The sequence below is a fragment of the Hyla sarda genome, unplaced genomic scaffold (genome assembly GCF_029499605.1).
Source record: "Hyla sarda isolate aHylSar1 unplaced genomic scaffold, aHylSar1.hap1 scaffold_1239, whole genome shotgun sequence".
Classification (NCBI taxonomy): Eukaryota; Metazoa; Chordata; class Amphibia; order Anura; family Hylidae; genus Hyla; species Hyla sarda.
In genome coordinates, this window is record NW_026607860.1 from 72,125 (window position 1) to 85,367 (window position 13,243).

Here is a 13,243-nt window from a genome sequence, read left to right on the forward strand (position 1 = left end):
CCTTCTGATGCATCAGGTAGGTGCACAATAGCATAGCCTAACCCTCTGTACTTTGGTCTATATTGATGCGGGACATAGACAGCCAGCTGATGACCAATCCATTAGTGCAATGGATGGCTGGAAGCATTTGTCTTTGCCTTTGCAATACCACAGAAGCAATGCATGGTCAATGTACAGCAATGACACACCTGTGTGAACAGCCAGGAGACCCCCCCCCCCCCATGTTATGTTACATAGTTACATAGTTAGTACGGTCGAAAAAAGACATATGTCCATCAAGTTCAACCAGGGAATTAAGGGGTAGGGGTGTGGCGCGATATTGGGGGAAGGGATGAGATTTTATATTTCTTCATAAGCATTAATCTTATTTTGTCAATTAGGAACATTCAGCACCCACCCGCTATCAAGGCAGCTGCCTATCATGTCATGCCCTACCTGCACAGGTGTGCTGGCTACTCAAATGATCCAATTAAGGAGGCCATTTAGTCAGCAGCAGCAGAAGTCCTGTGCCTGGACGCTCCAACAGCGGCCAGACACAAGCAGAAGCAGCAGCAGCAGCACCACCTTTTGTTTTTTGGCTGCAGCAGCAAGGCCCACAGGGCTGGCTAGCTGGCTAGCCAGCAAGCAGGTAGCAATGAAAGTAGGAATCTTTCTTTTTAACCCTGTAAGGGGGTGGTGCACTGTACCCGAAGATACTGCCATATCGGGTCAATGCATAGGGCGACGGAAGCAAGCTTCGAAATCGGCCCCCGTTCTCAAAAATCCATTTAATATATGGTCCCCAGATAGGGGACGTATCAGATATTAAACTGATAAGAACAGATTTTTTTTTTTTAAGTTTCCCTCAGAACTAAATCATAGTTCTAAGATCTTATGTGAACTAGATTTTTGTGCTCATCATCAGGTAACTTTTTTATTTATTTCCAAAATAAAACAAATTAAAACAACATAACTAACAACAAAAACTCAAATAAACCTTATTCCAAAATCAAACCCTTTCTCCAAGCAAAAACTCCCAAATAATCAATTAATCCGAATTGAAGAGCTCCACTCTTCAAAGCTTTTTTAACTGGAACTGCCAACCATGGCGACACTTGGTAGGTCGCCATGAAGCGTCCCACATCAGGCTTTAAGGACTGCAATACTTTTTCCCTCGCAGTTTCAAGTCGAGTGTTCACTTTTATTTTAAATTTTAGTAAATCTTGCACAAATACTTCTCTTTCTTCCTTTGGGGCTTGGTCCAGCACCTCGCCCAAAAAACCAACAAAATATTCACCAAGAAATCTTTTCTTCAATTCCTCTGTTGGCTCCCCTTCAGAAGCCTCACTCCCACTTTCTTCTTCTTTTTTCTTCCTCTTCAACTTTACTTCACTTTCAAACTCCATAGCCACAGATTTTTCTGGGCAGTTTTTAGAGTAATGCCCAGTCTTCTTATTAATTTCTGGTTCATCTTGCAGCAAACCCACATCTTCTCTCTTCTTTTTCTTCTTTGGACAATTTGCGTACAAATGTCCACTTTGGTTACACAAATTACATTTACCCCTCAGGGTACACGACTCTGTTCCATGTCCTTCCTTCTGGCATTTATAACACCATAGATACGTACATTCATCTTTCAGGTGTCCATATTGTCTGCACTTACGGCAGAAATTCTGCATTCCAGCAAAAAACAGGTCCCCATTTATGGAACCTATCTTGAAACGGGAAGGAGGAAACACTGTTCCCCCTCCCGCCTCCTCCCTAAATTTTACTTTAAACTTCCATTTTGTTGTCCAAACCCCATACTGGTTAAATACTTTACCCAAAGGCACAATCTCTTCACAAAACTGGTCCAAAAAAACAACTATGTCCTCCTCAGGGATATATGGACTATACATTCTTACAGTCAATATTTTTTCTTTCCCTGGAAAATGGGGAATAACTTCCACGCCTTCCCAGATTACATGAGTCTTAGAGGCATCCACTTTCTTACAAAATGAATCACAATCTTCATCAGAGACAAAGATTATGTCATAACACCCCCTCTTGGGGAATTCCAGCATAGACAGAATCTGTACCTTGGATACGTGCAGAAGTCCAAACAGCATGTCCTCCACTACAAAAGAAAGTCCTCTTCCTCTCTTAGCAGAGTCCTTCAGCAGGATGCGAACGCCATTTTTAATCCTCCCGAAAAAGGGCATCTCCTCTTCTCTGGTTCCAGGCATCTCCGGTTCTTCTGCCATCTTGTAGAAAATCACGTCCAACAGGAACAAAAGACACTCCCCCACAGAATGTGGGCAGTGAAAGGGGATCGCTCCCCGTTGTCCGGGGACTAGGCCGGCTCCCCAATTGCAGCAAGGGGGTGAAGTCCCTCCGTTAGGAAGGACGATCCCCCAAGGCCAAGGAGCCGGGTACCCCAGACACCCTCTGGCCAGACCAAGTGAGCCGAAACTACACTTGATCTTAGCCAAAAGGCCGAGAAGCGATAACCGTGAAAGGGGCGGGCCCAACAAGGTCCCCTTCATGGGCACTATCACTGCTTGCTGTCAGGGAGGCTGCCAGACAATTTTCCATGCACACTCTGGGCTGGGGGGCAGTCAACCACCAGTACACACAGCAGAACCTAAACCCATACCATTATTGCTAAGCAGCAAGACAGGGGCCCATTGCACTCCCACGGGGCCTTTTTAAATGCAATCCATAACCCGGATTTGCCAGGAACCCTTCTTACTCCTCCTACTTGCATGTGACACTGGGCTTAGGATCTGCATAGGAAACACACACACAAGCACACACCTACCTTTGTTGCCTGCAGATGCCTCCTTGGCTGTCCCCAAACGGTATCAAACCAACACCCACGGGAAGCTGTAAGCATAGAGGACATGCCTGCACCCCATTGGACTTACCTGTGTGGGTTAAATCCGGGTTATTTGACAACCTATGGCGGTGATGGTTCTGCTCAGGCAGAGCAGTGCTGATGCTCCTCATAAAGCTGTCGCTGCTGTGAAGGTTCTAGGTGACATCACAAATCCCTATGGTTACATACACAACAAAGCTGGGTTGTTGTTGTTTACACTCTGCAAGGCCTGTGGAAGTGAGTGACATCATAGCACTGTAGTTCTGAGGGTTCTAGATGGATGCAACAATCTCCTGTTGCTTCTATGAAGGCCATAATAGACGACATCACCAAACAGCTCCATAGTCACATACACAGCAAAGGAGAGATGTTGTTTACACCTAGTGATGTCAGTGGTATTGAGTGACATCACAGCACAGTGCTAAGGCTCCTGGGCCTGGACACAGCAGCGGCTGCAATATCTCAACGGAGAATACGTTTATATATATGTGTGTGTGTGCGCGTATATATATATATATATATATATATATATATATATATATATATATTTCTCCGCCGAAATCACTTTTAAACCCATTTCCACCTTTTTTTCCCTTCTCTTCCTCTTACTTTTTTTTCACGTTTTTTTACGTTTTTCTCCTTTTCGCCTCTTTTCTGGGCGTATTATTCTTCTTTTTCTTCTTTTTTTTCGTCTAATGCATACCCCATCAGTGCAGCAATGCTTATTCAATACCGCCAGCAGATGGAGACACTGGGGGATAATTTTCTAAGGATTTATACTGATTTTTCCTGTCTGAATTTGTCGCACAGAAAGTTGCAGGCCAAATATGTGTGACATTTCTGCGACTTTAGCTTCTAGAGCATTTTTACAACATTATACATAGGTGCTGAATACATAAAAAGCGACTGTTCAGCGACAGACAAGTCGCATCGGCTGAAAGTAGGCCAGAATGTCAGTCCATGTTGGAGCAGGTTTAGATACAGTCTAAAGTATAGATCTCAAAGTCTGTGCACAGAATTTAGCAAGGGCCTCGCACCTTCTGATGCATCAGGTAGGTGCACAATAGCATAGCCTAACCCTCTGTACTTTGGTCTATATTGATGCGGGACATAGACAGCCAGCTGATGACCAATCCATTAGTGCAATGGATGGCTGGAAGCATTTGTCTTTGCCTTTGCAATACCACAGAAGCAATGCATGGTCAATGTACAGCAATGACACACCTGTGTGAACAGCCAGGAGACCCCCCCCCCCCCCCCCCCATGTTATGTTACATAGTTACATAGTTAGTACGGTCGAAAAAAGACATATGTCCATCAAGTTCAACCAGGGAATTAAGGGGTAGGGGTGTGGCGCGATATTGGGGAAGGGATGAGATTTTATATTTCTTCATAAGCATTAATCTTATTTTGTCAATTAGGAACATTCAGCACCCACCCGCTATCAAGGCAGCTGCCTATCATGTCATGCCCTACCTGCACAGGTGTGCTGGCTACTCAAATGATCCAATTAAGGAGGCCATTTAGTCAGCAGCAGCAGAAGTCCTGTGCCTGGACGCTCCAACAGCGGCCAGACACAAGCAGAAGCAGCAGCAGCAGCACCACCTTTTGTTTTTTGGCTGCAGCAGCAAGGCCCACAGGGCTGGCTAGCTGGCTAGCCAGCAAGCAGGTAGCAATGAAAGTAGGAATCTTTCTTTTTAACCCTGTAAGGGGGTGGTGCACTGTACCCGAAGATACTGCCATATCGGGTCAATGCATAGGGCGACGGAAGCAAGCTTCGAAATCGGCCCCCGTTCTCAAAAATCCATTTAATATATGGTCCCCAGATACGGGACGTATCAGATATTAAACTGATAAGAACAGATACTACACTTGATCTTAGCCAAAAGGCCGAGAAGCGATAACCGTGAAAGGGGCGGGCCCAACAAGGTCCCCTTCATGGGCACTATCACTGCTTGCTGTCAGGGAGGCTGCCAGACAATTTTCCATGCACACTCTGGGCTGGGGGGCAGTCAACCACCAGTACACACAGCAGAACCTAAACCCATACCATTATTGCTAAGCAGCAAGACAGGGGCCCATTGCACTCCCACGGGGCCTTTTTAAATGCAATCCATAACCCGGATTTGCCAGGAACCCTTCTTACTCCTCCTACTTGCATGTGACACTGGGCTTAGGATCTGCATAGGAAACACACACACAAGCACACACCTACCTTTGTTGCCTGCAGATGCCTCCTTGGCTGTCCCCAAACGGTATCAAACCAACACCCACGGGAAGCTGTAAGCATAGAGGACATGCCTGCACCCCATTGGACTTACCTGTGTGGGTTAAATCCGGGTTATTTGACAACCTATGGCGGTGATGGTTCTGCTCAGGCAGAGCAGTGCTGATGCTCCTCATAAAGCTGTCGCTGCTGTGAAGGTTCTAGGTGACATCACAAATCCCTATGGTTACATACACAACAAAGCTGGGTTGTTGTTGTTTACACTCTGCAAGGCCTGTGGAAGTGAGTGACATCATAGCACTGTAGTTCTGAGGGTTCTAGATGGATGCAACAATCTCCTGTTGCTTCTATGAAGGCCATAATAGACGACATCACCAAACAGCTCCATAGTCACATACACAGCAAAGGAGAGATGTTGTTTACACCTAGTGATGTCAGTGGTATTGAGTGACATCACAGCACAGTGCTAAGGCTCCTGGGCCTGGACACAGCAGCGGCTGCAATATCTCAACGGAGAATACGTTTATATATATGTGTGTGTGTGCGTATATATATATATATATATATATATATATATATATATATATATATATATTTCTCCGCCGAAATCACTTTTAAACCCATTTCCACCTTTTTTTCCCTTCTCTTCCTCTTACTTTTTTTTCACGTTTTTTTACGTTTTTCTCCTTTTCGCCTCTTTTCTGGGCGTATTATTCTTCTTTTTCTTCTTTTTTTTCGTCTAATGCATACCCCATCAGTGCAGCAATGCTTATTCAATACCGCCAGCAGATGGAGACACTGGGGGATAATTTTCTAAGGATTTATACTGATTTTTCCTGTCTGAATTTGTCGCACAGAAAGTTGCAGGCCAAATATGTGTGACATTTCTGCGACTTTAGCTTCTAGAGCATTTTTACAACATTATACATAGGTGCTGAATACATAAAAAGCGACTGTTCAGCGACAGACAAGTCGCATCGGCTGAAAGTAGGCCAGAATGTCAGTCCATGTTGGAGCAGGTTTAGATACAGTCTAAAGTATAGATCTCAAAGTCTGTGCACAGAATTTAGCAAGGGCCTCGCACCTTCTGATGCATCAGGTAGGTGCACAATAGCATAGCCTAACCCTCTGTACTTTGGTCTATATTGATGCGGGACATAGACAGCCAGCTGATGACCAATCCATTAGTGCAATGGATGGCTGGAAGCATTTGTCTTTGCCTTTGCAATACCACAGAAGCAATGCATGGTCAATGTACAGCAATGACACACCTGTGTGAACAGCCAGGAGACCCCCCCCCCCCCCCCCCCCATGTTATGTTACATAGTTACATAGTTAGTACGGTCGAAAAAAGACATATGTCCATCAAGTTCAACCAGGGAATTAAGGGGTAGGGGTGTGGCGCGATATTGGGGAAGGGATGAGATTTTATATTTCTTCATAAGCATTAATCTTATTTTGTCAATTAGGAACATTCAGCACCCACCCGCTATCAAGGCAGCTGCCTATCATGTCATGCCCTACCTGCACAGGTGTGCTGGCTACTCAAATGATCCAATTAAGGAGGCCATTTAGTCAGCAGCAGCAGAAGTCCTGTGCCTGGACGCTCCAACAGCGGCCAGACACAAGCAGAAGCAGCAGAAGCAGCAGCAGCAGCACCACCTTTTGTTTTTTGGCTGCAGCAGCAAGGCCCACAGGGCTGGCTAGCTGGCTAGCCAGCAAGCAGGTAGCAATGAAAGTAGGAATCTTTCTTTTTAACCCTGTAAGGGGGTGGTGCACTGTACCCGAAGATACTGCCATATCGGGTCAATGCATAGGGCGACGGAAGCAAGCTTCGAAATCGGCCCCCGTTCTCAAAAATCCATTTAATATATGGTCCCCAGATAGGGGACGTATCAGATATTAAACTGATAAGAACAGATACTACACTTGATCTTAGCCAAAAGGCCGAGAAGCGATAACCGTGAAAGGGGCGGGCCCAACAAGGTCCCCTTCATGGGCACTATCACTGCTTGCTGTCAGGGAGGCTGCCAGACAATTTTCCATGCACACTCTGGGCTGGGGGGCAGTCAACCACCAGTACACACAGCAGAACCTAAACCCATACCATTATTGCTAAGCAGCAAGACAGGGGCCCATTGCACTCCCACGGGGCCTTTTTAAATGCAATCCATAACCCGGATTTGCCAGGAACCCTTCTTACTCCTCCTACTTGCATGTGACACTGGGCTTAGGATCTGCATAGGAAACACACACACAAGCACACACCTACCTTTGTTGCCTGCAGATGCCTCCTTGGCTGTCCCCAAACGGTATCAAACCAACACCCACGGGAAGCTGTAAGCATAGAGGACATGCCTGCACCCCATTGGACTTACCTGTGTGGGTTAAATCCGGGTTATTTGACAACCTATGGCGGTGATGGTTCTGCTCAGGCAGAGCAGTGCTGATGCTCCTCATAAAGCTGTCGCTGCTGTGAAGGTTCTAGGTGACATCACAAATCCCTATGGTTACATACACAACAAAGCTGGGTTGTTGTTGTTTACACTCTGCAAGGCCTGTGGAAGTGAGTGACATCATAGCACTGTAGTTCTGAGGGTTCTAGATGGATGCAACAATCTCCTGTTGCTTCTATGAAGGCCATAATAGACGACATCACCAAACAGCTCCATAGTCACATACACAGCAAAGGAGAGATGTTGTTTACACCTAGTGATGTCAGTGGTATTGAGTGACATCACAGCACAGTGCTAAGGCTCCTGGGCCTGGACACAGCAGCGGCTGCAATATCTCAACGGAGAATACGTTTATATATATGTGTGTGTGTGCGCGTATATATATATATATATATATATATATATATATATATATATTTCTCCGCCGAAATCACTTTTAAACCCATTTCCACCTTTTTTTCCCTTCTCTTCCTCTTACTTTTTTTTCACGTTTTTTTACGTTTTTCTCCTTTTCGCCTCTTTTCTGGGCGTATTATTCTTCTTTTTCTTCTTTTTTTTCGTCTAATGCATACCCCATCAGTGCAGCAATGCTTATTCAATACCGCCAGCAGATGGAGACACTGGGGGATAATTTTCTAAGGATTTATACTGATTTTTCCTGTCTGAATTTGTCGCACAGAAAGTTGCAGGCCAAATATGTGTGACATTTCTGCGACTTTAGCTTCTAGAGCATTTTTACAACATTATACATAGGTGCTGAATACATAAAAAGCGACTGTTCAGCCACAGACAAGTCGCATCGGCTGAAAGTAGGCCAGAATGTCAGTCCATGTTGGAGCAGGTTTAGATACAGTCTAAAGTATAGATCTCAAAGTCTGTGCACAGAATTTAGCAAGGGCCTCGCACCTTCTGATGCATCAGGTAGGTGCACAATAGCATAGCCTAACCCTCTGTACTTTGGTCTATATTGATGCGGGACATAGACAGCCAGCTGATGACCAATCCATTAGTGCAATGGATGGCTGGAAGCATTTGTCTTTGCCTTTGCAATACCACAGAAGCAATGCATGGTCAATGTACAGCAATGACACACCTGTGTGAACAGCCAGGAGACCCCCCCCCCCCCCCCCCCCATGTTATGTTACATAGTTACATAGTTAGTACGGTCGAAAAAAGACATATGTCCATCAAGTTCAACCAGGGAATTAAGGGGTAGGGGTGTGGCGCGATATTGGGGAAGGGATGAGATTTTATATTTCTTCATAAGCATTAATCTTATTTTGTCAATTAGGAACATTCAGCACCCACCCGCTATCAAGGCAGCTGCCTATCATGTCATGCCCTACCTGCACAGGTGTGCTGGCTACTCAAATGATCCAATTAAGGAGGCCATTTAGTCAGCAGCAGCAGAAGTCCTGTGCCTGGACGCTCCAACAGCGGCCAGACACAAGCAGAAGCAGCAGAAGCAGCAGCAGCAGCACCACCTTTTGTTTTTTGGCTGCAGCAGCAAGGCCCACAGGGCTGGCTAGCTGGCTAGCCAGCAAGCAGGTAGCAATGAAAGTAGGAATCTTTCTTTTTAACCCTGTAAGGGGGTGGTGCACTGTACCCGAAGATACTGCCATATCGGGTCAATGCATAGGGCGACGGAAGCAAGCTTCGAAATCGGCCCCCGTTCTCAAAAATCCATTTAATATATGGTCCCCAGATAGGGGACGTATCAGATATTAAACTGATAAGAACAGATACTACACTTGATCTTAGCCAAAAGGCCGAGAAGCGATAACCGTGAAAGGGGCGGGCCCAACAAGGTCCCCTTCATGGGCACTATCACTGCTTGCTGTCAGGGAGGCTGCCAGACAATTTTCCATGCACACTCTGGGCTGGGGGGCAGTCAACCACCAGTACACACAGCAGAACCTAAACCCATACCATTATTGCTAAGCAGCAAGACAGGGGCCCATTGCACTCCCACGGGGCCTTTTTAAATGCAATCCATAACCCGGATTTGCCAGGAACCCTTCTTACTCCTCCTACTTGCATGTGACACTGGGCTTAGGATCTGCATAGGAAACACACACACAAGCACACACCTACCTTTGTTGCCTGCAGATGCCTCCTTGGCTGTCCCCAAACGGTATCAAACCAACACCCACGGGAAGCTGTAAGCATAGAGGACATGCCTGCACCCCATTGGACTTACCTGTGTGGGTTAAATCCGGGTTATTTGACAACCTATGGCGGTGATGGTTCTGCTCAGGCAGAGCAGTGCTGATGCTCCTCATAAAGCTGTCGCTGCTGTGAAGGTTCTAGGTGACATCACAAATCCCTATGGTTACATACACAACAAAGCTGGGTTGTTGTTGTTTACACTCTGCAAGGCCTGTGGAAGTGAGTGACATCATAGCACTGTAGTTCTGAGGGTTCTAGATGGATGCAACAATCTCCTGTTGCTTCTATGAAGGCCATAATAGACGACATCACCAAACAGCTCCATAGTCACATACACAGCAAAGGAGAGATGTTGTTTACACCTAGTGATGTCAGTGGTATTGAGTGACATCACAGCACAGTGCTAAGGCTCCTGGGCCTGGACACAGCAGCGGCTGCAATATCTCAACGGAGAATACGTTTATATATATGTGTGTGTGTGCGCGTATATATATATATATATATATATATATATATATATATATTTCTCCGCCGAAATCACTTTTAAACCCATTTCCACCTTTTTTTCCCTTCTCTTCCTCTTACTTTTTTTTCACGTTTTTTTACGTTTTTCTCCTTTTCGCCTCTTTTCTGGGCGTATTATTCTTCTTTTTCTTCTTTTTTTTCGTCTAATGCATACCCCATCAGTGCAGCAATGCTTATTCAATACCGCCAGCAGATGGAGACACTGGGGGATAATTTTCTAAGGATTTATACTGATTTTTCCTGTCTGAATTTGTCGCACAGAAAGTTGCAGGCGAAATATGTGTGACATTTCTGCGACTTTAGCTTCTAGAGCATTTTTACAACATTATACATAGGTGCTGAATACATAAAAAGCGACTGTTCAGCGACAGACAAGTCGCATCGGCTGAAAGTAGGCCAGAATGTCAGTCCATGTTGGAGCAGGTTTAGATACAGTCTAAAGTATAGATCTCAAAGTCTGTGCACAGAATTTAGCAAGGGCCTCGCACCTTCTGATGCATCAGGTAGGTGCACAATAGCATAGCCTAACCCTCTGTACTTTGGTCTATATTGATGCGGGACATAGACAGCCAGCTGATGACCAATCCATTAGTGCAATGGATGGCTGGAAGCATTTGTCTTTGCCTTTGCAATACCACAGAAGCAATGCATGGTCAATGTACAGCAATGACACACCTGTGTGAACAGCCAGGAGACCCCCCCCCCCCCCCCCCCCCATGTTATGTTACATAGTTACATAGTTAGTACGGTCGAAAAAAGACATATGTCCATCAAGTTCAACCAGGGAATTAAGGGGTAGGGGTGTGGCGCGATATTGGGGAAGGGATGAGATTTTATATTTCTTCATAAGCATTAATCTTATTTTGTCAATTAGGAACATTCAGCACCCACCCGCTATCAAGGCAGCTGCCTATCATGTCATGCCCTACCTGCACAGGTGTGCTGGCTACTCAAATGATCCAATTAAGGAGGCCATTTAGTCAGCAGCAGCAGAAGTCCTGTGCCTGGACGCTCCAACAGCGGCCAGACACAAGCAGAAGCAGCAGAAGCAGCAGCAGCAGCACCACCTTTTGTTTTTTGGCTGCAGCAGCAAGGCCCACAGGGCTGGCTAGCTGGCTAGCCAGCAAGCAGGTAGCAATGAAAGTAGGAATCTTTCTTTTTAACCCTGTAAGGGGGTGGTGCACTGTACCCGAAGATACTGCCATATCGGGTCAATGCATAGGGCGACGGAAGCAAGCTTCGAAATCGGCCCCCGTTCTCAAAAATCCATTTAATATATGGTCCCCAGATAGGGGACGTATCAGATATTAAACTGATAAGAACAGATACTACACTTGATCTTAGCCAAAAGGCCGAGAAGCGATAACCGTGAAAGGGGCGGGCCCAACAAGGTCCCCTTCATGGGCACTATCACTGCTTGCTGTCAGGGAGGCTGCCAGACAATTTTCCATGCACACTCTGGGCTGGGGGGCAGTCAACCACCAGTACACACAGCAGAACCTAAACCCATACCATTATTGCTAAGCAGCAAGACAGGGGCCCATTGCACTCCCACGGGGCCTTTTTAAATGCAATCCATAACCCGGATTTGCCAGGAACCCTTCTTACTCCTCCTACTTGCATGTGACACTGGGCTTAGGATCTGCATAGGAAACACACACACAAGCACACACCTACCTTTGTTGCCTGCAGATGCCTCCTTGGCTGTCCCCAAACGGTATCAAACCAACACCCACGGGAAGCTGTAAGCATAGAGGACATGCCTGCACCCCATTGGACTTACCTGTGTGGGTTAAATCCGGGTTATTTGACAACCTATGGCGGTGATGGTTCTGCTCAGGCAGAGCAGTGCTGATGCTCCTCATAAAGCTGTCGCTGCTGTGAAGGTTCTAGGTGACATCACAAATCCCTATGGTTACATACACAACAAAGCTGGGTTGTTGTTGTTTACACTCTGCAAGGCCTGTGGAAGTGAGTGACATCATAGCACTGTAGTTCTGAGGGTTCTAGATGGATGCAACAATCTCCTGTTGCTTCTATGAAGGCCGTAATAGACGACATCACCAAACAGCTCCATAGTCACATACACAGCAAAGGAGAGATGTTGTTTACACCTAGTGATGTCAGTGGTATTGAGTGACATCACAGCACAGTGCTAAGGCTCCTGGGCCTGGACACAGCAGCGGCTGCAATATCTCAACGGAGAATACGTTTATATATATGTGTGTGTGTGCGCGTATATATATATATATATATATATATATATATATATATATATATATATTTCTCCGCCGAAATCACTTTTAAACCCATTTCCACCTTTTTTTCCCTTCTCTTCCTCTTACTTTTTTTTCACGTTTTTTTACGTTTTTCTCCTTTTCGCCTCTTTTCTGGGCGTATTATTCTTCTTTTTCTTCTTTTTTTTCGTCTAATGCATACCCCATCAGTGCAGCAATGCTTATTCAATACCGCCAGCAGATGGAGACACTGGGGGATAATTTTCTAAGGATTTATACTGATTTTTCCTGTCTGAATTTGTCGCACAGAAAGTTGCAGGCCAAATATGTGTGACATTTCTGCGACTTTAGCTTCTAGAGCATTTTTACAACATTATACATAGGTGCTGAATACATAAAAAGCGACTGTTCAGCGACAGACAAGTCGCATCGGCTGAAAGTAGGCCAGAATGTCAGTCCATGTTGGAGCAGGTTTAGATACAGTCTAAAGTATAGATCTCAAAGTCTGTGCACAGAATTTAGCAAGGGCCTCGCACCTTCTGATGCATCAGGTAGGTGCACAATAGCATAGCCTAACCCTCTGTACTTTGGTCTATATTGATGCGGGACATAGACAGCCAGCTGATGACCAATCCATTAGTGCAATGGATGGCTGGAAGCATTTGTCTTTGCCTTTGCAATACCACAGAAGCAATGCATGGTCAATGTACAGCAATGACACACCTGTGTGAACCGCCAGGAGACCCCCCCCCCCCCCCCCCATGTTATGTTACATAGTTACATAGTTAGTACG

At 45.7% G+C, this 13,243-nt stretch overlaps 5 non-coding genes across 5 annotated transcripts; all 5 read right to left on the reverse strand.

Annotated features, from left to right (window-relative positions):
• Positions 1–670: 670 nt before the first annotated feature.
• Positions 671–861, reverse strand: LOC130303749 (U2 spliceosomal RNA). Its single transcript, XR_008853778.1, has one exon. It is a non-coding gene; the product is annotated as a U2 spliceosomal RNA (small nuclear RNA).
• A 3,686-nt stretch (positions 862–4,547) lies between these two features.
• On the reverse strand, positions 4,548–4,738 carry LOC130303746 (U2 spliceosomal RNA). Its single transcript, XR_008853775.1, has one exon. It is a non-coding gene; the product is annotated as a U2 spliceosomal RNA (small nuclear RNA).
• Positions 4,739–6,831: 2,093 nt separating this feature from the next.
• On the reverse strand, positions 6,832–7,022 carry LOC130303727 (U2 spliceosomal RNA). The gene has a single exon (XR_008853757.1). It is a non-coding gene; the product is annotated as a U2 spliceosomal RNA (small nuclear RNA).
• A 2,087-nt stretch (positions 7,023–9,109) lies between these two features.
• Positions 9,110–9,300, reverse strand: LOC130303728 (U2 spliceosomal RNA). The gene has a single exon (XR_008853758.1). It is a non-coding gene; the product is annotated as a U2 spliceosomal RNA (small nuclear RNA).
• Positions 9,301–11,386: 2,086 nt separating this feature from the next.
• LOC130303730 (U2 spliceosomal RNA) lies at positions 11,387–11,577 on the reverse strand. The gene has a single exon (XR_008853760.1). It is a non-coding gene; the product is annotated as a U2 spliceosomal RNA (small nuclear RNA).
• Between the last annotated feature and the right edge of the window lie 1,666 nt (positions 11,578–13,243).